Source organism: Pogoniulus pusillus, chromosome Z (assembly GCF_015220805.1).
Source record: "Pogoniulus pusillus isolate bPogPus1 chromosome Z, bPogPus1.pri, whole genome shotgun sequence".
Classification (NCBI taxonomy): Eukaryota; Metazoa; Chordata; class Aves; order Piciformes; family Lybiidae; genus Pogoniulus; species Pogoniulus pusillus.
In genome coordinates, this window is record NC_087309.1 from 13,298,968 (window position 1) to 13,325,915 (window position 26,948).

Consider the following 26,948-nt stretch of genomic DNA (forward strand, 5'->3'; position numbering starts at 1 on the left):
ATGACAGATGAGTCAACAGAAGATTGGAAAGGGAAAGGGTCTACATTAAGATGGAACCAGTCCAGCAATGTAGCTTTGGGTGCTTTGGGGATGTAGGCAAACACCAAGCCTAAGCCAGGCAGCATCAAGAAGGTTCACTGAATTATCTCAAGGTGTGAGCTTCACATTTTTTATTCTTACAAAAATGCATCTGCAGAGCATGAATGGACAGAAGAAAGAAATGGGAGCCTACCACCCCTTTCTCATGGCTGTCTCACTGAACACATCCATAGGGAATCCAGTACAAAACAATCTCCAACCTGCAATAGGCAGATGGGAACAACAGGATGCAGGATAGTGGTGAGACCAAGAAGTCAGACCTGATGCAAAAACCCAGTTTCCACAGCATCATGACTTTGTAAAAATAGCTCACTCCATCCCTTTGATGGAAGAGCATGGACACCTTTGGTGAGAAGCCTGCCAACACTTTTAATGCATCCTAACACCCCCACATTGGGCTGGTTATTACAGATCTCATGCTTACATTGCTCCTTGCAGTAGTCAGGTACATGATGTGGCCTCATCATAGAATCATAGAATCAACCAGGTTGGAAGAGACCTCCAAGATCAGCCAGTCCAACCTAGCACCCAGCCCTAGCCAATCAACTAGACCATGGCATCCCATTCCAATGCCAATCACTCTCTCTGCCAACAACTTCCTCCTAACATCCTGTCTATACTTTCCCTGGCACAACTTGAGACTCTGTCCCCTTGTTCTGTTGCTGGTTGCCTGGGAGAAGAAGCCACCCCCCACCTGGCTACAGCCTCCCTTCAGGTAGTTGTAGACAGCAGTGAAACCTGAACCCTCTCTAATTCATGAGCTGCAGGAGTCCACTGGCATATTCCTTGTCCCCACATCCCATCACAAAGGCAATGTGAAGCAAAGCCAGGACAACGGAGATGCAACCTAACCATGCCCTTGGACAAGGCTGAGGCTGCCCCAGGGACGTGTCAGATCTGATATACAAGTAGGCAGCTGCATGGGTCCTATGGTGACCTGATGAGTGTGTGCTTGTAAGGGACACACTCTGCAAAGCGTACCACCCTCTGATTTGTGCCACCATGGACAGTTTGGCCAACTGACTCAAGATGATGCCCCCACAGTGGTCTCTGTGCCTGGTAGGGTTGTGTCCTGGGTAGGGTCTTGTCCCTCCCATAACGCTAACCCACAGCAGGGTGGAGGACATGCACCCCAAAGTCTCAGGGTGCAAGGATCACCGTGGCAGGTTACGCTAAGAACCAGCCCTCTCCCCAAATATTCTCGTCGTGGCCTGGCTGAAAAATAAGCTTGGTTTTGGCTGCCACCTTGTGCCAAAAGGCAGCATCTACTGACCATGCCAGGCATGGGAACGGATTTTTCACAACCCCAAAGTTTCGGTGACCAAGCTAGGGGTATAAGCCTGCACCTTAGTTTCCAGATGGGCTCCATAGAACTCATCACTTCCCCAGCAGCAGGCATCAGGGAAGGGGCTTTGCTGTCCTTCTAAGCAGTATAGATGGATGGAGTCATAGAATCAAAGGATCATAGAATCAGCCAGGTTGGAAGAGACCTCCAACATCATCCAGTCCAACCTAGCACCCAGCCCTAGCCAGTCAACTAGACCATGGCACTAAGTGCCTCATCCAGGCTCTGCTTGAACACCTCCAGGGACAGTGCCTCCACCACCTCCCTGGGCAGCCCATTCCAATGCCAATCACTCTCTCTGGGAAGAACTTCCTCCTAACATGTTGACTCACAGCCCTGGGTTCAAAAGTCCCATATCTCTGCAAAGCTTGGCCCTGCCATCCAACAGCAACGTCTATCCCAGGTGCTGGGAGAGGCAGTGCTGCCAGCTGCAGCACCCCAGAGTGCTGGCACTGCAAGTGGTGCATCATTGCTGTGAATGCTCTGAGTTGCAGAGCTCAGTGGAAGGGCCCAGTCACAACTTCTTAGTGAGTGATGCCAAAATTTAGGAGCAGACAGGTACACTCAGTGAGAAGAGATATTCTTGCCCTGTATTCAACACTGGTCAGGCCACACCTTGGGTCCTGTGTCCAGTTCTGGGCTCCTTAATTCAAGAGAGATGTTGAGGTGCTGGAATGTGTCCAGAGAAGGGCAACAAAGCTGGTGAGGGGCCTGGAACACAAACCCTATGAGGAGAGGCTGAGGGAGCTGGGGGTGTTTAGCCTGGAGAAGAGGAGGCTCAGGGGTGATCTCATTGCTGTCTACAACTACCTGAAGGGACACTGTAGCCAGGTGGGGGGTGGTCTCTTCTGCCAGGCAACCAGCAACAGAACAAGGGACACAGTCTCAAGTTGTGCTGGGGGAAGTCTAGGCTGGATGTTAGGAGGAAGTTGTTGGCAGAGAGAGTGATTGGCATTGGAATGGGCTGCCCAGGGAGGTGGTGGAGGCACTGTCCCTGGAGAATCATAGAATCATAGAATCAACCAGGTTGGAAGAGACCTCCAAGATCAGCCAGTCCAACCTATCACCCAGCCCTATCCAATCAACTAGACCATGGCACTAAGTGCCTCAGCCAGGCTTTTCTTGAAGACCCCCAGGGACAGTGCCTCCACCACCTCCCTGGGCAGCCCATTCCAATGAGAAATCACTCTCTCTGTGAAGAACTTCTTCCTAACATCCAGACTATACCTACCCTGGCACAACTTGAGACTGTGTCCCCTTGTTCTATTGCTGGTTACCTGGGAGAGGTGTTGAAGGCAAAGCCTGGATGAGGCACTTAGTGCCATGGTCTAGTTGAATGGCTAGGGCTGGGTGCTAGGTTGGACTGGATGATCTTGGAGGTCTCTTCCAACCTGGTTGATTCTATGATTCTATGATTCTAAGGTAACTCTGGACCCTGGGGCAACTACAGCATTGGGAGGCATTCCTGGGTGGCCCTGGTATCTGCCACCTCCCCAGGGCTGCCAGTGAGAGCAGTGGCAAGGGTGACCATGGCTCTGGGCAGCCCTGGCATAACCCACACTGGCCAGCTGTTTGTAGTTATCTGGATGGGTAAACAAAGTTTATCAGCTCTTTTGTTTGCTTTTTGTTGTTGTTTTCTAAGGAAAACACAAAAGAAAGGAAGGTTTTCTGCAGGGAAGCTGCAGCAGAAAAATTCTATGCTTGAAGAAAAGGGAGGGACCCATTCCTGAATCCTGGGGCATAGTGTATCTCTCCCTGGGGCCCACCTGAACCAGCAACACCCTCCTTGAAGCTCGTAACTGATGCCATCCTAAACCCACAGCCTGTCTGTCAGCTCCTGAGATGCATATGAAGGTGGAGGGATGTGAAGTCAAGATGACCAGAGTTGAATCTGCATGGCATTTGGTCACTAGCAGCGTTCCCCAGGGTTCAGTGCTGAGGCCTATTCTCTTTAGTGTCTTTCTTAATGATCTGGATGAGGAGATCAAGTGCACCCTCAGTAAGTTTGCAGATGACACCAAGCTGGGTGGCTGTGTTGATCTGGTAGAGGGTAGGAAAGCTTTACAGAGGGATATGGACAGGTTGGACCAATGAGCCAAGGCTAATCATATGAGGTTCAATAAGGCCAAGTGCCAGGTCCTGCACCTGAGTCACAACAACTCCATGGTAAGCTACAGACCTGGGGGTGTGTGTTTAGAAAGCTGTGACTTAGAGAGGGACTTGGATGTGTTGGTTGATAATCGACTAAATGTGAGTCAGCAGTGTGCTCAGGTGGCCAAGAAAGCCAATGGAGGTGTCCATGTCCAGAGAAGGGCAGCAAGACTTGTGAAGGCCTGGAGCACATCACCTACAGGCAGCAGCTGAAGGAACTGCAGTTGTTCTGTCTGGAGAAGAGGAATCTGAGAGGGGGCCTCATTGCTCTCCACATCTATCAAAAGGGAGGTTGGTGCAATGAGTGGGACAGAATTTTCTCCTTGGTGGCAAGTAATAGAACTAAAGGAAATGAAAGCAAGCAGCACAGTGGAGGTTTAGGGTGGATATTAACAAATACATCTTCACTGAAAGGGTTATCAAACATCAGAGAGGTCTGCCCAGGGCAGTGGTGGAGTCACCATCCCTGGAGGCATTCAAGCAGTGTGTGGACCTAAGTGCATGGTTTAGTATTGACCCTTCAGTGCTGGATGAAAGGCTGGACTGGATGATCTTGGAGGCCTCTTCCAACCAGATATATTATATGATTCTGTGACCAATTCACTGTGTGAGTCCAAGGGGTAAAGTGTGAGCAGGGTGAAGTTTGCATACCTAATGGCAAAAGGTGGCTGACAATTATTTATCTGGTGCTGAGCAGGTGCATACCACCCCCAGGCACTGTTCCAGCAGTGGTTATGGGGTAGCAGCTGAGCAACCCCTGAGTGCTGCTGTCAGGGACAGGAAAGGACATACACAAGCTGACCTCCTATTCAGAGCTAGATGTAAGCAGCACAACAATCAGATGTGCTGTGGTTTTGTACTGCAAAATCCAAGGCCTGGAGATCCCTCCTCTGGGTACCTAGCCAGGGCTGAGCATCTCTCTCACAGAAGCTTCTTGCCAAGAACCCTCTGCCTGACATTTTGCAGCCTGCATCCTTCATGCCTTCTTACACTGCCTGCAGACTCAGAATGAACTTCTTGAGTGTTGCCTACAACCCAGACCCCTTTTTGGCTCTGAGAAGCCCCCTTTGAATCTCATGCACAAAGCAGCAAAGAAGTACATTGGATAAAGGACCAAACTAACGTATACAGCTGTATAGCTTAGAATACTCTTTTGCTCCACACTGCCTGTGTCCCACCAGGGTCCCACAGCAGTCACAGTGCCACAGTGCTTCCCTCCTTTGCAAGGTGCTGGGCAACAGCTAATGGAAGAGAGGCAACTCTGGAGCTATGAATGTAACATGGGATTTGGGAGGAAGACAGCAGCCCAGATTGACTCTACTGCCATTGCTTGTTAAAGTCATATAACATCTGTATTTTCTCAGTAGAATCATAGAATCAACCAGGTTGGAAGAGACCTCCAAGATCAGCCAGTCCAACCTAGCATCCAGCCCTAGCCAGTCAACTACACCATAGCACTAACTACCTCATCCAGGCTTTGCTTTCAACACCTCCAGAGATAGTGACTCCACCACCTCCCTGGGCAGCCCATTCCAATGCCAATCACTCTCTCTGCCAACAACTTCCTCCTAACATCCAGCCTAGACTTCCCCCAGCACAACTTGAGACTGTGTCCCCTTGTTCTGTTGCTGGTTGCCTGAGAGAAGAGGCCACCCCCCACCTGGCTACAGCCTCCCTTCAGGTAGTTGTAGACAGCAATGAGGTCCCCCCTGAGCCTCCTCTTCTCCAGGCTGCACAGCCCCAGCTCCCTCAGCCTCTCCTCATAGGGTTTGTGTTCCAGGCCCCTCACCAGCCTTGTTGCCCTTCTCTGGACACCTTCCAGCACCTCAACATCTCTCTTGAATTGAGGGGCCCAGAACTGCACACAGTACTCAAAGTGTGGCCTGACCAGTTCCAAGCCCCATCTTTCTATGATTTCTAGCAAATACACTCCAGGTCTGAATGATGCATTGGTGGGTGCTGGGATTCAGACTGGGCACTACAGTCACTTCAGCTGAGTTGTGACTGTGAGCCCTTCTCCAAGCCATGCAAGTGTGCTCCTGCAGTGCTAGGAGGTAAATCACCCCACCTCCAAGAGGCAGAAGGCTCCTCTGAAAGGAAGCTCTCTGAGCCTCATTTGCATGTCCAGTTTTACAGTCATTCGGTTGAGCAGGTAAACCAAACACGTTCCTGTGGGGGAAATGGCTTGCAACTCAGTCCACGATCCCCTGGGGATGTCCCCTGCAGAAGCACTGTGGGGCACCCATAAGACAGCTGTGGGGAAAGAGAAGCAGAGTTTGGCCTGGCTATTCTCCATTGCTAACAACAGGGAAGACAGTAAATGTGAAAACCCTGGGAGAAAATACTGCAGCATACAGACAGCTGAGGCTGTGGAAGATAAAAAACCCAAAGCCCTTTTGCAGCAGTCTGACACATCATTAGGAGGGGAAGTGACACCCAAAGCTTCTCTCACACGCCTACCCCTTGGGCTTTCCCCATTTCCCCTGCCAGCTGGGACAAGGCCATGAGTCACCACAGGGCACCCACTCCAGCTCCAACACTGCTCCACACCCTTCTGACCCGGCACAGCTCTCTAGGGGCCCCTGAGCAACGTGGCAGCTGATTTCCACTAGCTTGCTCCAAGGGCCTTTTAAAATTCCCTGCAATCACCCCTTGGCAGGGCTTCAGGTCTTTCAGGGTTTTTCCTGCACTTGGCTCCCTTAATGCTTTATCTGCATGGACTTGGATCAGGCATTCATGACACGGGCAGCATGTGGGCGATGCAAGGGTGGCATCAGCCCTATAGAGGAACATCTTGTCCCATCAGCTACGGCAGACGATGTGCATACTTTTTGACGGTGCTTTTGTGATTGCAAACTCCACCCACACCAATGGGGACATCACCATTCCGTGCTGGAAACTATTAAATTACAACTGCAGCAAGAGCCTTGCTGGTGTCAGCTCCTCAGCCTGCTGGAGCTCAAGCACCCAGCAGCCTCTCAACCAACCTGGCAAACAGGCTGAGCGGCCCCAGCCGGCAGCCAGCCAGGGCAGCACTGGCAGCTCAGGAAACAGCTAACCCAGCAATGAACTCATTGGCATTCAGTCACCTCACCAGGGCACCCTTCAAAGGGAAGCCCCTCAGGCAGCAGAGCTCATCACAGAAAGGCGCTGTTCCACCTTTTGCCACCTGAGACATCTCATCTTCCTCCTGCACACCCCCCCCCCCCCCCCCCCCCCCCCGGCATATGAGCCTCTGGAAGGTGGCCCGTCATGGTGCAGAGTCCTGCCCAATGTATTAAACTTTCCTGCTTGCCTTTACAGACTCTTACGGAGTCCTTTGCAGGTCCCCAGGGTTTGCAGGGAGTGGATAAAGGCTACTCCTAGAAATCCCTGGGTGGGATGTCCCAGTGGTGTGGCTTGTGCAGTAACTTCCCTTTCATTTCCACCTGCTCCAAGCTACTGGAGGTTTTCTAAACAGCTATCACCATCTCCTGCCTGTATTACCACTCCCCACCAAAAGGCCGTGGCTGAGGTCCTGTTCTTTGCCAGGGAAGAGCAGGAGCACCTACGCCCCGTCCAGCCTGTTCAAAGAAGCTCCTTAATCCTGCTTCTGGAACAAGGCTGTGTTTTGGCCACCAGGAGAGGTTGCTAAGAATCATAGAATCATAGAATCAACCAGGTTGGAAGAGACCTCCAAGATCATCCAGTCCAACCTAGCACCCTGCCCTATCCAATCAACTAGACCATGGCACTAAGTGCCTCATGCAGGCTTTTCTTGAAGACCCCCAGGGATGGTGCCTCCACCACCTCCCTGGGCAGCCCATTCCAGTGGGAAATCACTCTCTCTGTGAAGAACTTCTTCCTAATATCCAGCCTATACCTACCCTGGCACAACTTGAGACCGTGCTCAGCAGGGACATGACTCGCAAGCTCTCAGCACTGGGAAGCGGGAGGTAAATAACTTGGGATATTATTAATCCTTTGCTGCCCACACAACAAACAGAAATGTGTTATTCTTGTCAAGGGCAAGGGAGAACAAATTTCTCCACAGCCAAGGAGCCAAATCAGTAAATCTTTCAGCTGCAGCTCCTTGGCAGGTTCAGCTGCAGATGAAGTTGTTCCAGTTCAGTTCCTGTTCATGTCAATAATAACTCATTAACCATTTGTTAACCCTGAACTCAATTCAGCCAAAGATCAAAAACAGAGCCTGTGGAAATGGGTGTGTGATGAAGACAAAGCTATTTTTATCCCATTTCTGGGTTCCAAGATGGGAGCCTCTACTCCCATCTTGGAACTGGCTGGCCGGGGAGGTGGTGGAGTCATCATCCTTGGAAGCATTTAAAAAGAGATTGGATGTGGCACTTGATGCCGTGATTTAGTTGATTAGATGATGTTAGGTGATAGGTTGGACTTGGTGATCTCAAAGGTCTTTTCCAACCTCGTTAATTCTGTGATTCTGTGACCTTGGTTGGACACCAGGAGTTTCTCTCCAGCTCAGCAGAGCTTACACACAGGCCCACGATGAAGAAAAGCTAAATATTGTCCTGAGAGCATGTAGGAAATGTGCTCCTGTGAAGGGCATAAGAGAATAGAGTCTTCTAGACTCTTCTTCCCTGAAACCAGCATCCACACACATGCAGTTTGAGGCAGTGTCTCCAAAACCACCAGGAATGCTTGAGAATCATGTGTCCCTGTCATCACATTTAATAGACATTAAAATGTTCCATACATTAAATACCTTTCCCTGGCCCACAGCTTGAATCAAGGAACAGCCAGGGGATATTTAGCAAGAAATCTCAGACAGTGAGAGGCTGAAGCCCCAGAAGATGAGTTCCTACGTTGACAGCTGCTCCATGGCCATATAGCATAGTACCAAGCTGCCTTCTCTCTGAAGAAAAGCATGTGTAAAACAGGGGTGTGAAAGGTCAGACTGTCCTGTTGTGCTCCTGCACGTGGCTATTCTCATAGTACCTGGTTTGGCTTTGCCCATGACAAGGAGTCATGTGGCAAAGATGGTGTAATGTGTTACTCTTGGGGAGATTCCACTTGGACATGAGGAAAACTATTCACAGTGATAACAACTTGTCTGTGAAATAATCTCTTAAGGTGTTGAAGTCCTCAAAAATGGAGAATTTTAAGTTTTGGCTGGACGAGTTGCTGGGTTATCTAGTCTAGAATGTGTTTTTGCCAGGAAAAGTTGGATCAAATGAGCCCTGAGGTCCTTTCAAACCTGGAATTCTATGACTCTATGACAGTACCCCCCAAAAATAATGCCCTCGGACTGGCAGCAAGGTGATTGGTCCATTGGGGCTTGGCAGACAGTGCATTTCTGGTTCAAACCCTGCTCTCTGCACACTGCCCCTGTCAGAAGGCAAGACCTTGGTTATATTTATCATTTGACAGTACCAGTCCCTGTTATTTTTAGAGTGGCACTGCAGCTGTGGCTTGCTGAGGGGCGAGGTAAATTGTCTGGGGGGTAAATGGTATTCATCCCAGCTGAGGGAGCTGGGGGTGTTTAGCCTGGAGAAGAGGAGGCTCAGGGGGGGACCTCATTGCTGTCTACAACTACCTGAAGGAACATTGTAGCCAGGTGGGGGTTGGCCTCTTCTCCCAGGCAACCAGCAATAGAACAAGGGGACACAGTCTCAAGTTGTGCGGGGGCAGGTCTAGGCTGGATGTTAGGAGGAAGTTGTTGGCAGAGAGAGTGATTGGCATTGGAATGGGCTGCCCTGGGAGGTGGTGGAGTCACCATCCCTGGAGGTGTTGAAGCAAAGCCTGGCTGAGGCACTTAGTGCCATGGTCTAGTTGACTGGCTAGGGCTGGGTGCTAGGTTGGCCTGGCTGATCTTGGAGGTCTCTTCCAACCTGGTTGATTCTATGATTCTGTGATTCATCGAGCTTCACTCAAACTTGTTGGAATCAACACTTCCCTGACCCACAAAGCCTGTGATCATGCTCCTGAGCCCCGGGCTCCTGCCCTTCGGGGCAGTGGGTCTTGCCTGGGTCCTCACCGTCGGTGGCAGAGCCCCCACGCCTCACAGCCGCTCCGAGGTTCAGCATTTCTGAGCAACCACTTCTCGGGAGCAGCTCCCCATCCCGGGTCCGGCACCCGCGGCGCTTGCACTGCCATTTCCCAGGCCCAGTCCGTGTGTGGCTGGCCGGCTGGGCCTGTGGGCACTGGCACTGATCTGCGGCAGAAGGTCCACCCGTGTGGTCTCACTCGGGACATGTCTCGCAAGGGACACGCCAAGAGGCGCACGTATTGGGGGGAGGCCACGCCAATCGGGCCGGCGGGGGCCATGTCAGTGCGACGGAACACGCCATGCCCGCGGGGCCATGTTAGCGGAGTAGAAGGGCCGTGCCCTGCAGGGCCCTGTGCCGGCCCAGCGCCTCTCAAGCCAAACGTTAGAGGCCATCCGGGCCGAGGGCTGAGGCGCAGTCGGACCCCGGTACCGGCCCCGCGCCGAGCCCCGCCCGTCCCTGCCGCCAGCCGCCAATGAGGAGCCGCTTCGCTTGGCACCGCCCCCTGCCCGCTACCATCACACACCCGCACGTGGAGGGGGCGGAGAGGGGGCGGGCTGTCTCCTCATACGTCACCACCTACTCGTGCACCCATTGGTCTGGCCGTCGCTCAGAGTGCCTCGCCCAGCGCCGTGCCCCGCCCAACACACCAATCAGCGCGGAGGAGGCGGGCACAGGGGGCGTGTCTCCGAGGCACCCGGAAGGAGCCGCGCAGCAGTCGGGGCCGCGGCGGCGGCGGCAGCAGCAGCAGCAGCAGCAGCGGCGGAGGGGGCGCTGGTGGGTCCAGCGGAGTCTCGGCGGGCCGGATCGGATCGGGCCGGGCCGGGGTGGACGCGGAGTAGAGCCAGGCACCGAGGGGGACAGCGGGCCACCTATTCGGCGCGGGAGGGGTTCATGCGCCCTGGCCCCGCCGCCCTGCACTTGGTTCCAGAAGGTTCGGGTGGGCGGGTGGAGGGGCGCTGAGTCTGGGGGCCCTGACCTGGCGGGGGCGAATCCGAGCTGGGGAGGGCCGCGGCCATGAGCGGGATGGGGGCTGAGATCGGGGCGGGGGCTAGATTGGGTGGGGCGGGGTGGGGTTGGGTGGAGGTGGGTGGGGCCCGTGACTGTGAGGGGCTTGTGACTGGGCAGTACCGGAGAGGCTATAAGCGGGGTGAGGGGCGGTAAACTGGGGAAGGGGCTCGCGACCAGGGTGGCCCTGTGGCCAGGATGGAGGCCTGAACCGCGGGGGCCGCGGCCGAAGCCGAGGGCGCATGACCATGCAGTATCGGGGAGGCCATGAACAGCACAGGGAGCTATGAAGTGGGAGGAGGGAGACGTGACCGGGGGTGGTCGTGACCGGAGGGGTTGTAGCCGGGACTACCATGTCCGGCAGAGGCGGTCTGCGATCAAGGGAAGCTGTGGGAGAAGGCGCTGGCAGGGGGAGAGGGTGGGTGCAGGGCAGTCTGCACTTGGGATGCCCCTTATCCTGGCCTCCAGACCCCCGCAAGGGCCCTCCCGGCAGCTAGGGAAAGCTGTGCTGTCGCTGGTCTCGCCCAGCAGGGCCACGTCCTCCTCGCCGTGACATAGGCAGGGTCAGCCTGTCCGCGGCTCTGCTGACAGGGTAGGGCCGCCTCCTCCTCCCGGCCATCAGCTCAAACCCAGCCCCGGCCGGCGCTTACTGCCTGCTCTTATCGCCGGCAACAAGAGGGACTTGGGGTTGAGTGGGCATGTGCTGGAGACCCGGAGCTGCCGTGGCCCACCGAGGCGGACAGGAGGTGTGGTTCATCCAGCCCCTGCTTGGCAGGCACCTGCCCCGTGGGTAAATCACATCCTTCACGGTGGGGCTGTGAACACATCCTCGGGGCGGATGTGACCCCCAGCACCGGCGGCCGGGGGCCTGCTGCCCTCTGTTGACAGCCACGGGCGGAAGGGGCCGTCGAGTAGGACGTCTGGGACGTTTACCCAAGCCAAGTCAGCAGCCATATTCCTGGTGGGCTTTGCAAGGTGCTCAGAAACCGTGCTTAGCAATCTGCTGTGTGCTAGCCGAAGTGGAGGAGATGGCTGCGTGCTGGGAGCTGAGGTGGTGGGCTTGCTTGAAGCCTACCTGCAAGGTCCATCCGTCAGGTCATGTGTGCAAGGGGCTTAGACTCATCCCTGGAGTTGCCACACGTCTTTTAAAGGAATGTGCACAGGGTTTGTTGCCTGCTGTGAGAAGTGGTAGAGGAATGCTGTGCTGCACCTTAAGAGTGGTTAAAAAAAAAAAAAATCATGTCTACTCAGCGATTTCTTTTTTTAAATGCCTGAGTTGGGGAGGTTGGGACCTTGTGGAGGGTGTAGCAGGACTGAACTCTGACACAAAGGAGAGGTTTAGCAAACTTTGTAACGCAGGCAGAAGGTGAGTGAAGTCGAATAGGTGTGTGGTAGTACGAGAGTTACTTTTGGCTGGGCAGCGCTTTAGAAGGGGTTTGAGGACCGGGAGAATTGCCTAATCGCATATAGCCTCGTCACCACCTTATTTCACAGCAGCGCTCCTCATCGTGCGGGTCTGCACTCGACACATGCTGGGGACTACGTGTCCCAGCATGCAGCTCCTTCCGCAGAAACCAGCCACCTCTTAGGCATGGTGGCAGCAGCTGTCCGGGAGCTCTGCCTTGTGCTATGGGCAGGGGGAGTTGTACAGCGTTTGTCTTCACCCCATCTGCAGCAGCTCCTGCTGTAGCGTTTTCCCAGGTTCGTATCGACTCCTGTGAGGCCCAGATACATTGATTTTTGTGGACCCTGGGGTGACCAGGATTTGTGGAGATAGAGGAGCTCACCTGTCACCCCAGCTGTGGAGCTGGAGTCCTTAGGGAACTGGGTTTGTGGACCAAGATCTGGCCTACAAGCGAGGCAGGGCAGGGACTATTTCAGCTTTGCCACTTGCTCGCCTTATTTCTGTTCCCCACATGAGAGGTTTCTTACTCACCACTGGGAGGAAAGCTGGTGGGATCACTGAATGGACTCTGGGAACCCTGCTCTTCAAGTCACATCTTGCTGAAGGGCTCCACTGCCTTTGTGGTGAGCTGGGCAGAACAGCTTTTGAAGATGTGTTCTTCATGACTGCCCTCTCCAGAAAGACTTCAGGGAATAACATCTCATTTTCATGTTACTGATGAGATTGCTGTTTCACTCCTGGTGGCTTCTCCAAGGTAGATGAAGTCCCCTGCCTCTACACTTTCCCACTGCTGTCATGCTGAGTTTTCCCAAACCTTAGCAGTTTCAGGTCTTCTGAGCATGCAGAGCAGGAGGAAAGAAGGAGGTTTCTTCTCTGGGTTTGAGTGACCTCTGAGGACAGAGAAGCACATCTGTGCCACTGCTCTTCCTGCTTACTATCTACTAAAAGCTGTTTGCCCTGACCTATTTCTTTGTGGCTGCACTGAGAAACAGAGGGCAGAAGCCCTTCATCCTTCTCCACAGCTTCTGAGTCTGAAAGTGGTTCAAGTGGGATAGCTTCTTATCTGATTCTTGAAAGCCAATGATTTGGCTCTTCCTGATGCCTTTACCTGCCCTTACTCTTCTGGGCCTGTCCACTGCTTGACTTACCAGGCACCTCTTGTACTGTGTGGAAATACACACTGCTAGGCCAGGCCAGGATGCTTCCTGGATGCAGAACAAGAAAACATGTCATTCAGAGGTATGTGACCATAGATGTGAAAGCAAAAAGTGAAGCTCTCTTGGTGAGAAATGTGGTGTCACACTGTCAGTGGAACTGTAATCAAATCATAGGAGTGTTCCATGGCTGGAGGAATTACTGACTCGTGTTTGAAGCAGGGCAGGTGTGAAGGGAAACATAGTAGAAATCCCAAAGGCAGACGTTTCTGCATTAATAGGTGAATGGGAAAGATGTTGTTGTGGGTTACTTGGCAGTAAGAGTTTTCTGTGGAAGGATTTTGCTTGGTGCCTTTCCAGCTTGCCTCACACCAAGGGATCTTCTGCCAGGCTGTCTGGGCCATATCATACAAAAGAGTCAACCAGGTTGGAAGAGACCTCCAAGATCAGCCAGTCCAACCTAGCACCCAGCCCTAGCCAGTCAACTACACCATGGCACTAAGTGCCTCATCCAGTCCTTTCTTGAACACCTCCAGGGACGGTGCCTCCACCACCTCCCTGGGCAGCCCATTCCAATGCCAATCACTCTCTCTGGCAACAACTTCCTCCTAACATTCAGCCTATACTTCCCGTGGCACAACTTGAGACTGTGTCCCCTTGTCCTGTTGCTGGTTGCCTGGCAGAAGAGACCAACCCCCACCTGGCTACAATGTCCCTTCAGGTAGTTGTAGACAGCAATGAGGTCACCCCTGAGCCTCCTCCAGGCTAAACACCCCCAGCTCCCTCAACCTCTCCTCATAGGGTTTGTGTTCCAGGCCCCCCACCAGCTTTGTTGCCCTTCTCTGGACATGTTCCAGCACCTCAACATTTCTCTTGAATTGAGGGGCCCAGAACTGGACACAGCACTCAAGGTGTGGCCTGACCAGTGCTGAGTGCAGGGGCAGAATAACCTCCCTTGTCCTGCTGGCCACACTGTTCCTGATGCAGGCCACGATGCCATTGGCTTTCTTGGCCACCTGGGCACACTGCTGCCTCATCTTCAGCTACTATCTATCAGTACCCCCAGGTCCCTTTCCTCCTGGCTGCTCTCCAGCCACTCTGTCCTCAGCCTGTAGCACTGCTTGGGGTTGTTGTGGCCAAAGTGCAGAACCCTGCACTTGGCCTTGTTCAGTCTCATCCCATTGGCCTCTGCCCACCCATCCAGGCTGTCCAGGTCCCTCTGCAGGGCTCTCCTACCTTCCAACAGATCCACACCTGCTCCTAGCTTGGTGTCCTCTGCAAACTTACTGATGCTGGACTCAATGCCCCGCATCCTGGTAATGCCTTCTTGTGTTTCTGATTCCTCATTCTGTCTGTCACACCTGGCAGCTCTGCTCCCTGGAGCCTGTTTTCTAACCATCTCTCTTGCCCTGTTTCTCCATTTTTCTTTCCTTGTAAGCAGGAAAGCCAGGTGAATGTAACCTCTAGAGAACTTGATCTCACAAAGTTTGAGATTTGCTTTCCAGAACACTTTTCAAGCGTGCTTGGAAACTTAAGTTCTCCTTTTGCCTTTGCTTTTTGCTTTCACAGTCTTCCTTTCTTGGCCTTGTGAGTGCCCAGCTGCCAGTTAACACTTTCCCCCCCTATTTGTTTCAGTGTCTTCATCTGGTTGTGAATGCTGAATGAAAAGCAGCAGAGCTCATACCCTCTGCACTTCAGAGGACTGGCTGGTAGTTTGCGGTCATACTCAGCTGTGTTGTGGTCTTGACAACCCTTCAGCAAGGCACCATGATGGTAGAAAAATACTTGTGTGAGAAGTCTCCAAAGGAGACCTGTGTGCTGCAAGAAGGCAGTTAGTGATTCAGATGGAAGTGCTTTTTAGTAGTGAATCCATGTCCTGGGCCAGGGCCGTTGTCAAGCCTGTGAACAAAGGTGCAGTGCTGACTTCTTGGGTGGTTTTGTGACTGTTTTAAGGGCCAGTGCACCAGTAAACTAGTGTGGGGTGCTTCCCTGCGTGGTGATGTGCAGGCTGTGCTTCTGGGGGACTGGCAGTATGACTGCCTTCAGCAGTCTGCCCGCTAGCACTGCAGCTCTGGTTGGAGATGAGTTGTGCTGACAGTGGTGGTACTGGAGGGTGGTTGGTTGTGCAGAAGGACAGGCTGGAGAGTGAGGACTGCCCCTAAGCAGCTTTTAGTCGTTGTGTCTGTGGCCAGGCAGATGCCAGACCTGATTTTGGGGAGACTGATAATGTTCCCTGGTTTTCAGAACCTGCTGGGTACAAGGACCGAGCCCCCACACAGTGCTGTCTTCACTAGTCTGTAATTACAGCACTGGATGCCTGGGGACAAGTATTAAACAACATCTTAGAGATGGTGTTGTTAGGCTTCTCAGAGATTTCTATTTAGCTGTCATTTTCTCCCTTTGCTCTAGCATGAGCAATGCTGCAGTGTTGGATTTGGCTGGGGCTGTTTGAGTTTTAGGGAGTGATGTCTCTCCAGCAGTGGAGTTCAGCCCCCTCTGCTTTGGCCGCCTGTCCCTGCAGGGTGGTTTAGTGAGTGCACACCACAATCAGAGCTTGTTCTTGTAAATAATGTCTGGGCTATATTAGAAGGGGTGTGGTTAATAGGTCGAGGGAGGTTTTCCTTCCCCTCTACTGTGCCCTGGGGAGGCTTCATCTGCTGTATTGTGTCCAGTTCTTGGCCCCCCAGCTCAAGAAGGACAGGGAGCTGCTTGAGAGAGTCCAGCACAGATCCACGAAAATTATTAAGGAAGTTGAACATCTTCCTTAAGAGGAAAGACTGAGGGAGCTGGGGATCTTTAGCTTGGAGAGTAGGAGACAGGAGACCTGATTAATGTTTACAAATATGTAAAGGGTAAGTGCCAGGAGGATGGAGCCAGGCTCTGCTTGGTGATGCCCAGGGACAGAACAAGGGGCAGTGGGTGCAAGTTGAGGCATAGGAGGTTCCATGTGAATCTGAGGAAGAATTTTTTCACTGTGAGGGTGACAGAGCACTGGAACAGGCTGCCCAGGTAGGTTGTGGAGTCTTCCTCTCTGAAGATGTTCAAGAACCGTCTGGATGTGTTCCAGTGTGATCTGCTCTGGCAGGGGGGCTGGAACTTCTGGGGATCTTTTGAGGTCCCTTCCAGCCCCTGACATTCTGTGATTCTATGTAGCCCATATCCTAGCACACCCACCTGAACACTGGCAAAGGCTCTGAGGCTGGGCAACATACAGCTGCACAGGTGGATAAGAGCAAAGCCAAGAGTACAGAAAGGTCTTTATTTCCCACTGAAATCCAGGCATCTTAGCAGCCCTCTCTGGGGACCCAACTGTGCACCCACTCAGAGTCATGTAGGGAACTGAGGTGACAGTTGGAACCCTAGGGGGCAGGCAGGGCTGCAAATGGAGTGGCAGCCTCAACACTGGCAAAAGCTGTATCACAGTCTTTAAGGTGCTGGGCTCTTTGAGCTCTCCCTCCTCTGTGCATAGGACACCAACTCACTTGGCTTGGATGAACAATTACTGCCTGCCCAGGAGGTCTTGTGTGGGCAGGATGAACAGTTACTGCCTGTTCAAGAGGTCTTGTGTGGACAGGATGTTTCCCAACAGAGCTGAGTGTCTCTGTGCACTTGTCTTTTCAGGTGGATGAAGACAGCTGGAGCAAGAAACCCCAAGACCACGCTGCAGGGACTGACAGCTGAGAGCTGCTTTTCCCATCTGCTTCAGCCCTATACCAAGGTTAGCACAGTTCAATCATCCCTGGCTTCTCTTCCTTCACACAGGGCTGTGTGAAGAAGCAGGGGAACCCCATGCTCTCTTCATCTTACCTCATAGGGGCAGCTCTGCAGAGAAGGTGTTGCTCAGGGGAGATGCTCCCACAGCCCAGGCTTGCTGGGTGCTCCTGCCTCCCACCTGGCTAGCCGTGTGGCAAAGGGAGCCTGGATGTGTGCAACTGGTGGTGTTAAGACTGATGAATCCTGCACACAGTTGTCAGGAGCTCAAGGGCAGGTGCATTTTAAGCCCTTGGGAACATGCATTCTGTGTTGCTTGCTGCACTTGTCCTTCTGCATACCAGGAATATTGAATGGGGGCGTTTCCCATCTGCTGTTTTCTGCTGCTTGCTGTCCTTCACCTGAACAAACAGAGCTGAGACTTCTCACAGAGGTTGTGGCAAACATGATCCTGAATTCTGTAAGAACTGGTTGAGCTCTCCCTGCTTCTTTCTGGGATTTTGCAGCTGAAGAGGCTCTAGACTGTGTTGTGTGAGTCTGAGAGTGACAGTGAAGCATTTAAAGAGGACTGGCAGTCTTTGTATTGCCACTGTCAAGACATCTGAAGGTCAGGCTATCACTGATCCAAGATAACCAGTCTGGAGATGGCTGTGGGCTTTCCCCATCCCAATGGCTCGATGCTGGTGTATCTGCCTAGGATCCAGGGGTGCCCACTCCACCAGCAGTGTAGTGTCATCAGGAAAGAAGCCTCCTTATGAGCACTCTGCCTCCAGACCAAGTTGTTCTCTCATCCCAGAGCTCAGGTGCAGTTCAACCAGGAGAGGTTACATGGCGAAGCTGCTTTTCAGGACATGTGGCTGCCCAGGCTTTGTGGCTCTTCCTCTAAAGCACGTGCTAGGGAAGTTTGGGGCTAATCCAAAACCAGATAGAGACTAGGTCTCAGGGCATCTCTTCCTTTAACCTGGTGCTGAATTGGTACCCACAGCAAGTAAGACAAGTGTAGATTTACCTGGGAAGCTGAATGAAGAAATCCTCTGCTTGTCTCAGTGCAGAGATCTGTGGACTCTCAGGCACACAACACAGTAGCAACAAAGTGGCCCCTTTGTCCAGCTGAGTTGTGGCTACCACTAATACCTGCTTCCTGCTGGGATCTAATATCTCTCTTAGTGATGGAAAAGAGACATGTTATGTGTCTAAAACCAGAGAAGAGATTTGCACTTCGTTCTGCTGGAACTGCTTGCAGTCCACTAAGGTCACAGCACCATCTCAGGTCTCCTCTGCCTTTTGACAACAGACATTTTAACACAAGGCTCACCATGCTGACTGAAGGACAGGATGCCATCTAGAGGGACTTGCAGACCCTTGGACAGACTTGCAGTGCCACTGCTGGGCATAGGATGAAATACTTCGTTGGTAAATTCAAAGACTGGGCAAAGTGGAGGTTGTATCTTCAGTGGTCAGCCTAAGTCTTTCAGCCTACTCTTACTCTATGTTGGCTGCCACTGCCCTTTGGTCTAACCAGCTAATTTAAGAGAAGGTCTTTCCACTGGAAATCCCAAGGAAGTGATGCATTTCCTTCAGAGATGGGGCCTTGGATTCCTTGTGAGTATTGGCACTGGAGTTACACGGGGAATCCTTCTTTGCCCTACCATCTCTGTTACAAGGTTGGGTGTTCAACGATCCTGTTCATGGGAGTGCTGGGACAGCTGAATCCTTATTTGGTTCTCACTGCTCCAAGAATGAAGCAGAGGATCGTCTGCTGAGGCTAATTTTAGGTCTGCAAACGTTGCCGGTGTCCCTCTGAGCTCCTATTTGTGTATGTTCCTGGGGCTCCTTGCTAAGTGCTATGTGAGAGTCCTGCATCCCTACGTGCAAAGGTTTTGCCAGGGCATAGTGTCCAGGGATTAGGGAGACCTTTGAATTCCACACTTACCTTAAGTGTCTAAGCAGTATCAAATGTATATGTGACCCAATTTTTTTTAGCCCTAGCACCAAACACTCTTCGGACCTTGCTTTTATGAGTGCCTACCTATTGTGTGGTGGGAAGAGGGCTTCAGCTTTCCAGCCTTTTCTTAGCAAAAACACAGTATCCTTCCTGTTTGCAGCAGTCTGTTTCTGTTGTCTTACATGGGCACATGCAGTGTGGGAAACAGTCACCTGTGAAACGTCTGAGTGCAAAAATGCTCCAAAGACCACAGCCAAGTCAAAGGAAAGCCCAGCTCTGTCCCTCTCTGTGCAGCTGGATGGCTGCTTGGCACCTGCCACCTCCAGCCCAGCACAGCATAAAGTGAGGCCTCTGGCCTCTCCCTTGTTTGTACACCCAAGACTTTTGTTCTCTCTGTACCTTTTTTTTTTGGTTTCCACCTGCTCATGTGATTTTGTTTTGTTTAATATTTTTTTTAAGCAGTGCTCAGCTTTGCTGAGTTTCGTGTTGAGGCAAGACACAGCTCTGCAGTTTTAGCCTATCTTTAGCCTGTGTAAGACGTGGTTGATGGTGTCATAAGGAAGTTGCGCTGTCTCCTGAGCTATGTGACTCATCCTGGATCAGGACTGAGGCTTTGCTAGCTGCTGCTGTAACCCTTGATGATGTAACCAGTTGTGGTGGGCCCAGCTAGATCCGGGGAAGGGTAGAATGGGGAGTGAAGTAAAATTTTTAGAAGTTCTTTTTTGCCCATTCCATTAAGTAGTTAAATTCATTTATTGAAAGATATAGGCAGGTGTTACACCTGAGTATCATTCAGCAGGGTCCTCTCTCTTCTCCTTCCATCTCGTGCTTTTGTGGGAGAGGTGAAAGGAAGAGGAGCTCTGCTTACATGCCAGGTTGGGTAACAGTTAAGTGGCACATGGTGATGGTAGATAACAACAGTTCTGGGGACAGGAAGCAAAACAGGATCCTGTTTCTTGTTCAAGCCACATCAAAGTTTGGTGCAGCAGAAGAGAACTGCCTGAAGTGGAAACTAACTGGGATTGGAGAGCAGAGATTTAGGAGAAGCCTGTCAGGCTGCAGCAGGGAGAGTCTGGGGATCCCATTTCCATCAAACCTGATCCTGCCGCAAAACAGAGTCCCAGCTCATGCAACATTCTGACCTGCGTTGTGCTGGGTTGGGCAGACAGTGTAGGATGGGAAGTGATACTGAAGTGACCCTGCTTGCTACAGCTGAATGGGGTGTGCAGCTAGAGGGACCTTTACATCCTCAGTCTGGCTGTACAGCTCTCATGCGTCACACCTCTGAACTAAGCACGATGGGCTGTGATGTGCCTGGATCCAGAGAAGGAACCTTACCTGTGAAATGAGTGAGTATGATGGATTTTGGGGGTGGGCTTCCAGTTCTGCCCCCTTCCCTTCCTCAGAGTGATGAGCAGCCCTTTAGGAGCATGTTGAGGCTTTTGCGTGTTGTGCAGCTGGTTTTGTGTGTGGGGCAGCAGGGCGGGGACAGCAAGGCTTGAGGGAGCAGAAACAAAGGAGGGAGGCAGGGGGATATGCTTGGGGGGATTGCTATGGCAACTCACCACTGGCAGCATTGCTGCACTGCAACTGCAGCATGGAGGAGTGACCAGGGATGCGTAATCTGATGCAGCCCTGTCCCAGCCATGCCATGGACTCCGCACCACTGGGCTTCTGTGTGGCAATCTGGCACTCTTCTCCTCAGGCAGCAGCCTTAGGGTGAGTGGATGAGGTTGTTTTGTCCATCTTTTCCACACCTGCACCCCTCACTGGGCAATGGGCAGGCATCTCATTTGCAGGCCTATTCTGTTTGAAGACTTGAGTTGCAGAGCAGGCCTAGCCTGAAAGAAAGCAATTTCTTAAGCGTTCTCTCTGCATCATGAAAGCAAGCAAGTCATTTTGCTGTCTTTGCTTCTCAGTTAATCGGTGTAAGTGGCTCCAGCCATGCCTGCAGCTTCCCAGGGTGCCTAGTGCTGTAGTGTGCCATCCACATTGCATGGCCAGTTTGTCTTGCTCCAGAGTGTCTGTACTCTGATAGAGAGCAGCCACTCTAGTGAGACTTCTGATGCAGTCTGAGACCATTCTCTGAAGCAGGTGAGGAGAGATTAAATGTTTCTGAAGCTGCTGTTGGGCATACTCTTTGACACATGCTGACAGAGAGCTGGCTCCTGTTGCTGAAGGAATCAGGGAACGTTGTGCTGCTCACTATGCAGAGAGGATAGGTCAGGAAAGCTGCCTACAGCCTGGCCATAATATGAATGTGACTGAGACCTGACCTGTCTTCTGTATTGTGCCTAAATGCCTGTGTGCAAGCCACTGTGAAGGGGCTGGCTGGCAGCAAGCACATGGGTGGCTGGGTGAGCTCTGCACCTCTCTCATTACACTTCTTGAGGGTCAGTGCTTGCAGCGAGCTACAACACTGTGCACAACTTGGCACCCAGGACAGAATGAGAGAGGAAAGAGCCTGTCCCACCTTCAGAGGATGCTCTGAGGTTAGTTGTGTGGGGCTGCTATGGGGTGGCACACAGTGCTGTAGTGCCTGTGGCCAGACTTTATCTGGGACTAGGATGTTCAGGCAAAACTGGAGGGGAAAGGATGCTTGTCTGAGCTGTGCAGATAGCCCTGTGCTCACAGGTGTCATGGTCGTGGAATGGCCCTGTGCTCATGACTGTCCCTTCTCCTGGAAACCATTTCATAATTTCCAGTCTGCCATAATGTCTGTCTCCTGCTTAGGGTGATTATAAAATCTGGATAGGCTGCTCAGTGCTGCAGTGCTACATTTCTAGTCCACCTTAAAACTCCCAAATAAGTAAGTTTGCAGATGACACCAAGCTAGGAGCAGGTGTGGATCTGTTGGAAGGTAGGAGAGCCCTGCAGAGGGACCTGGACAGCCTGGATGGGTGGGCAGAGGCCAATGGGATGAGATTAAACAAGGCCAAGTGCAGGGTTCTGCACTTTGGCCACAACAACCCCAGGCAGTGCTACAGGCTGGGGACTGAGTGGCTAGAGAGCAGCCAGGAGGAAAGGGAGCTGAGGGTACTGGTAGATAGTAGCTGAAGATGAGGCAGCAGTGTGCCCAGGTGGCCAAGAGAGCCAATGGCATCGTGGCCTGCATCAGGAACAGTGTGGCCAGTAGGACAAGGGAGGTTATTCTGCCCATGTACTCATCACTGGTCAGGCCACACCTTGAGTGCTGTGTCCAGTTCTGGGCTCCTCAGTTCAAGAGAGATGTTGAGGTGCTGGAAGGTGTCCAGAGAAGGGCAACAAAGCTGGTGAGGGGCCTGGAACACAAACCCTATGAGGAGAGGCTGAGGGAGCTGGGAGTGTTTAGCCTGGAGAAGAGGAGGCTCAGGGGGGACCTCATTGCTGTCTACAACTACCTGAAGGGAGGCTGTAGCCAGGTGGGGGTTGGTGCCACGGTCTAGTTGACTGGATAGGTCTGGGTGCTAGGTTGAGCAGGATGATCTTGGAGGTCTCTTCCAATCTGGTTGATTCTATGAAATAGGCTGGACTTGTTTGTAAAGTATTCCTGGACCTCAAACCCTAGTGTTCCTGAGGCAGGGCAGACAAGGAGGTAGAAGCTTGAACATGAAGCCTCTGGGAAAACTGCCTTTGGCAAGCAGTGATGTGCTTCCTCCCTCCTGCTTCCAGGAGGGTCCTTCCCTTTTCAGGGGGGAGTAGCTTGTTCTGCACTGGCAGCTGTAGCTTTCTTCCTGTGGAGGAAGATGGGGATGCTGATACCTGATGCTGCAGGTGATTTCCTATCTCTTCACGTGTGTCAGCTTCATCACTTGGTGTGAGAATTGATGTTGCAGTACATCATGGATGGTGGTCATTGGCTCAATGGTCAGAATCCACTGAGCCAAACCATAGTTCTCTCTAGACTGCATTTTCACAGCCTGTTGTTTCTGAGAGGCTTTCCTGTGGAGTGAGGCCCCAGGATGTGCTAAGAAATATGGGGTGTATGCAGAGCCCAACAAATAAAGGTCTGGGTTGTGCATATGTTGAGGTGTGTGTTAACAATTTCTCTGACAGAGTTGGTTTGGTTTTTGCCCTCTGGTTGGCACCTCACATGCCCACATCCTCACCCAAGACTCAACCTCCTGGGCACCACGACCTTGTGAGTTATAACCACATCAGCTTTGAAGTGCTGCTCCCTCTGTTCTGCCTGTTCATACTACACGTTTTTAAACAGAGCACAAAGGACCTGCATAGCACAATAGGTCAGAAAATCCCGAAGGCAATGGGATCACATTCTCTGCTCCAAGTCTGGGGAGGAGTTAAGCCAGGCAGTGCTGTAACAAACATTTAGGGAGAGGCAGCCAAGAGAGATTTCGCCCTGGCTGAGCTGCAGCACTGAAATTTGGAGGGTAAGTGTGTGGGTTATCTGCTGCTGTACTGTGCTACTGCCATTGCCTTAGGCACGTCTGGGACATGTATCTGCTAGCAGTCAGATCAGGACACCATTCTGAGCAGTACTGCTGTGGAAAAAAAATGACTAGTGGACACCAGGAGCAGCTTTAATGCTGCTGCTGTGGAAAGGGTGTTGGGATTTCAGCAGAGAGATCAGGGATCATTTAGACCAGGAGGAAGCTGTGACAAGAGCCTGTTCTGTGCTCGGCTGACACATGCCTGGACTCTCTGCACTGGGATTTTCTCAGTGCTGCTCAGCAGTGCTGCAGCTATGCAGACAGCATTGCATAGGTAGGTTAGCAGAGTCACTCCAGTCCTTTCTATGCCTGTGTTTGCATTACTGATGAGATTAGTGTAGCTAGGCCAGTGGTGGACAATGAAGGTAATCCTCAAGGTCCTCTGCTGTGGCTGCCAGCAAAATAAAGCACCAATGGCCTCAACAAGCAGGCCTGAGCTTTGCTATCAAATTTTCTTCTAGGAGCAGCAGCAGCTAAAAATATGAACAGTTTCATATTTATCAGTCTATTTTCTTTTTTTTTTTTTGTCTGGGATTGGCCTGCCAACCTTTCCTGTGGTCTGATTGAGATCCTGATGTGTGTGCAATGACCTTTGCTGGCTGTGTGGTAAGTCTGGATACAGACAACACTAAAATGGTTGGCATCAATCTGCCGCCCTGAAAGCGCTCCTCTAGCTGCTGTTCCTGTTCCCTGCGACTAACGAGTTGTTTCACGTCTTAGATTTGTTGAGGAGACAGGCTTACAGTTCCTCTCTTTCTCCTGTGCAGCTAGCTCCCTGGCAGCTCAGAAGGAATGATTTACTATAGATTACAGGTCTGCTTAATTCTGTTTCCCTACAATATCATACGGTTAGTGTAACTGAGGAAAAACACAGCCGTCTTTCCAGAGGAAGCCTGTCAGGCCACCCCTGTGGCAGCTCCTGGAAGCAAAGAGGAACAGCTTACCAGGAAATGCCTGTGTTTGTGTGCTGGGTGCTTTTGGGAAGGAAAAGGCATCTTGCCCTTGAAAGCTTCCTTGCTACACCACTACAAACGTTGCGGACGGAGCTGCACCAGTGCGAGCAGCCTGGGAAAGATCTGTCTGAAGGTTCTGCTCTGGGAAGAAAAGTCAAATTCTGCCCTTGAAAAAACACTTGGAGGTTGACTTGTTTGTTCGTAGTGTTTGGTCTTCTTTTTGGTTTGTTTTTCTACCAGAAATGTGTTGCTTGTGGAAATCCTTGTGAAGAAGGAGGAGGGAGTTTCCTTCGGAGTGATCCTACCTGAAACTGGATACATCTCAGATATATGTTAGCAGAGAAATTAAAAGATTGTGCCATGAAGTGATAAGGAACAATGGGTTTAATCTACTCTTATGTTGGCCAGGAAGGTAGAGCTGGGGCAGGAGTATTGGCAAGAGCATTACACTTTACTTGACAACCACACCAAATACCACCTGGACACATTTCCGCGGCATGGGGTTTAAAGGGTCTTTTTTTCAGAGTCCCTGGGACAGTGGACCAAGGGAACCAAGGGACATAAACCTGGGGAAGGATGCCAGGAGCTGTGTGGATGAGCAGTGCTTAATAGCTGTACATTTTGTGCAGCTTGAGCTCTGCTTTCCCAATCAGTGGCCCAGGTGAAGTGGGCAGTGTTGGACTCCTAACCTCACTGCACTTGTGAGAAACACAATAAAGAAACCCTATCTGTAATAGCACCTGTGAGATGTCTGACCTGGAACCCAAATGAAGAAGTCTTTAGTTTCTCTGCATGCTAGGAGGGTAGGTGGGTGGTGGTTTGCTACTGCATCAGACAGGGATTTTAAAGAGTGGTTGTGTAGGTCAGCCTGGTACCGTGGTGCTGTGGACCTGGCACTATGAAGCCTAACTGATAAGCATGCCCTCGAGGGAGGCTTTGGAGCTATGTGGTAAAAACAGAGAGGCTGACCCAGGACCCAGGTCTTTACCCAAACATAAGAGTCTTTAAAGAATGCAATGACTTGCTCTCAAGCAAGCATCTGCTCCCTCACCAGCCTTCTGGGAGCCAGGGAACTGGTGTGTCGGACTTTGTTTGCTTTCGGTTTTGTTCCTGTGTGGCATCACTGTTTATTCCCTGAGCCATACTAAGTTATATACACCTGGTGCCAAGCTCTGCCCAACCCTTCTTGTGCCAGAGAGCATGCCAGTCAGTCCATGAGGCCAGATGTCGCCCAGCAGAGCTGGATGCACTGCATATGGACTGCAGCAGAGTAGGGCCAACTTCTGCTCCGAGAGAGGTGTCAGCGAAGTAGGCTTGTGATTCAGATAGCTGCTTGTTGTAGCACATGTGGATAGTTTCATCTCTCCCTCTTGCTGGGGTTTTCAGAGGCATCAGTACCACCCTTGCCCTGCTCCCCACACTGTGCCTAGTGCTGCCCCCTTGCTCAAGGCAAAGACAGCATGCTGTGACTCAGTTTCCCCCATGGCCTGGGGAGCAGGGAAGGGTGGAGCAGGACCAGAAAGGGGCAGAGGGGAAGTTGCAGCAGCTGGTAGGAAGTAGCATGCTGGGGTGCTTCAAGGTGGCCCTACCCCACCCTGTCTGCAGAGGTAGTGTTTTGAAGAGAAGTTGTGCAAGCCATTTGATGTTAAAGGTCTCCTCCAAAGGAAATGATTTTATGCTTCTAAGAAGCTTGTTCTGTTTCCAATGCAGCCAGTGTTTCTGGGTGCTGTAGGGAAGGTCTCTTCAATCCCAGCTGCAGAACTGAGAGCCACAGTTTCTGGGTGCCACAACAGAGCCCTTGCCCCATACTACATTATTCAGTGCCAGGGATCATGTAGGATGGCACCTTCCATCCATTCTGCATTCCCATGAGGAAAGTGTTAGATTGTGAAGGAACTTGGGATTTTATTTGCCTTGTTGACACAAAACCCTTCAGAGGGACAAGCATGTACATGGAGAAGTATAGTGAATTAATGTATACCTTCTGTCTGTATTTTAACAAACTATCCCATTCCAGACTGATTTTATGTTCTGTAGGGAACAGGATGCTTCATATAAACTGAACTTGGGAATTATTTTTTTTAATTAAAAAAAAAAATGCCATCACAAAGCACCTACAGGATGGCTAAGGAATCAGGCCCAGCCAGCATGGGTTTAGGAAGGGCTGGTCCTGTCTCACCAACCTGATCTCCTTTTATGATCAGGTTACCTGCCTGGTGAATGTGGGGCAGGATGTGGCAAAGCCTTTGACACCATCTGCCACAAGAAGCTCCTGGCCAAGCTGGCAGCTTGTGGCTTAGACAGATTCACTCTGTGCTGGATCAAGAACTGGCTGGATGGCAGAGCCCAGAGAGTGGTGGTGAATGGTGCCACATCCAGTTGGCAGCTGGCACTAGTGATGTGCCCCAAGGATCAGTGCTGGGCCCAGTCCTGTTCAACATCTTTATTGATCATCTGGACGAGGGGATTGAGTCCAGCATCAATAAGTTTGCAGATGACACCAAGCTAGGAGCAGGTGTGGATCGGTTGGAAGGTAGGAGAGCCCTGCAGAGGGACCTGGACAGCCTGGATGGGTGGGCAGAGGCCAATGGGATGAGATTGAACAAGGCCAAGTGCAGGGTTCTGCACTTTGGCCACAACAACCCCAGGCAGCACTACAGGCTGAGGACTGAGTGGCTGGAAAGCAGCCAGGAGGAAAGGGACCTGGGGGTACTGATAGATAGTAGCTGAAGATGAGGCAGCAGT

The 26,948-nt window shown here is 51.8% G+C and overlaps 1 protein-coding gene across 1 annotated transcript in view; it reads left to right on the forward strand.

The window, feature by feature from the left end:
* The first annotated feature begins 10,309 nt into the window (after nucleotides 1-10,309).
* Nucleotides 10,310-26,948, forward strand: part of ATOSB (atos homolog B) — a 47,972-nt gene continuing 31,333 nt past the window's right edge. The window contains exons 1-2 of the mRNA XM_064140450.1: nucleotides 10,310-10,374; nucleotides 16,786-16,882. The gene's annotated coding sequence lies outside the window, so the exon portion shown is untranslated. The remainder of the gene's footprint in view (nucleotides 10,375-16,785; nucleotides 16,883-26,948) is intronic.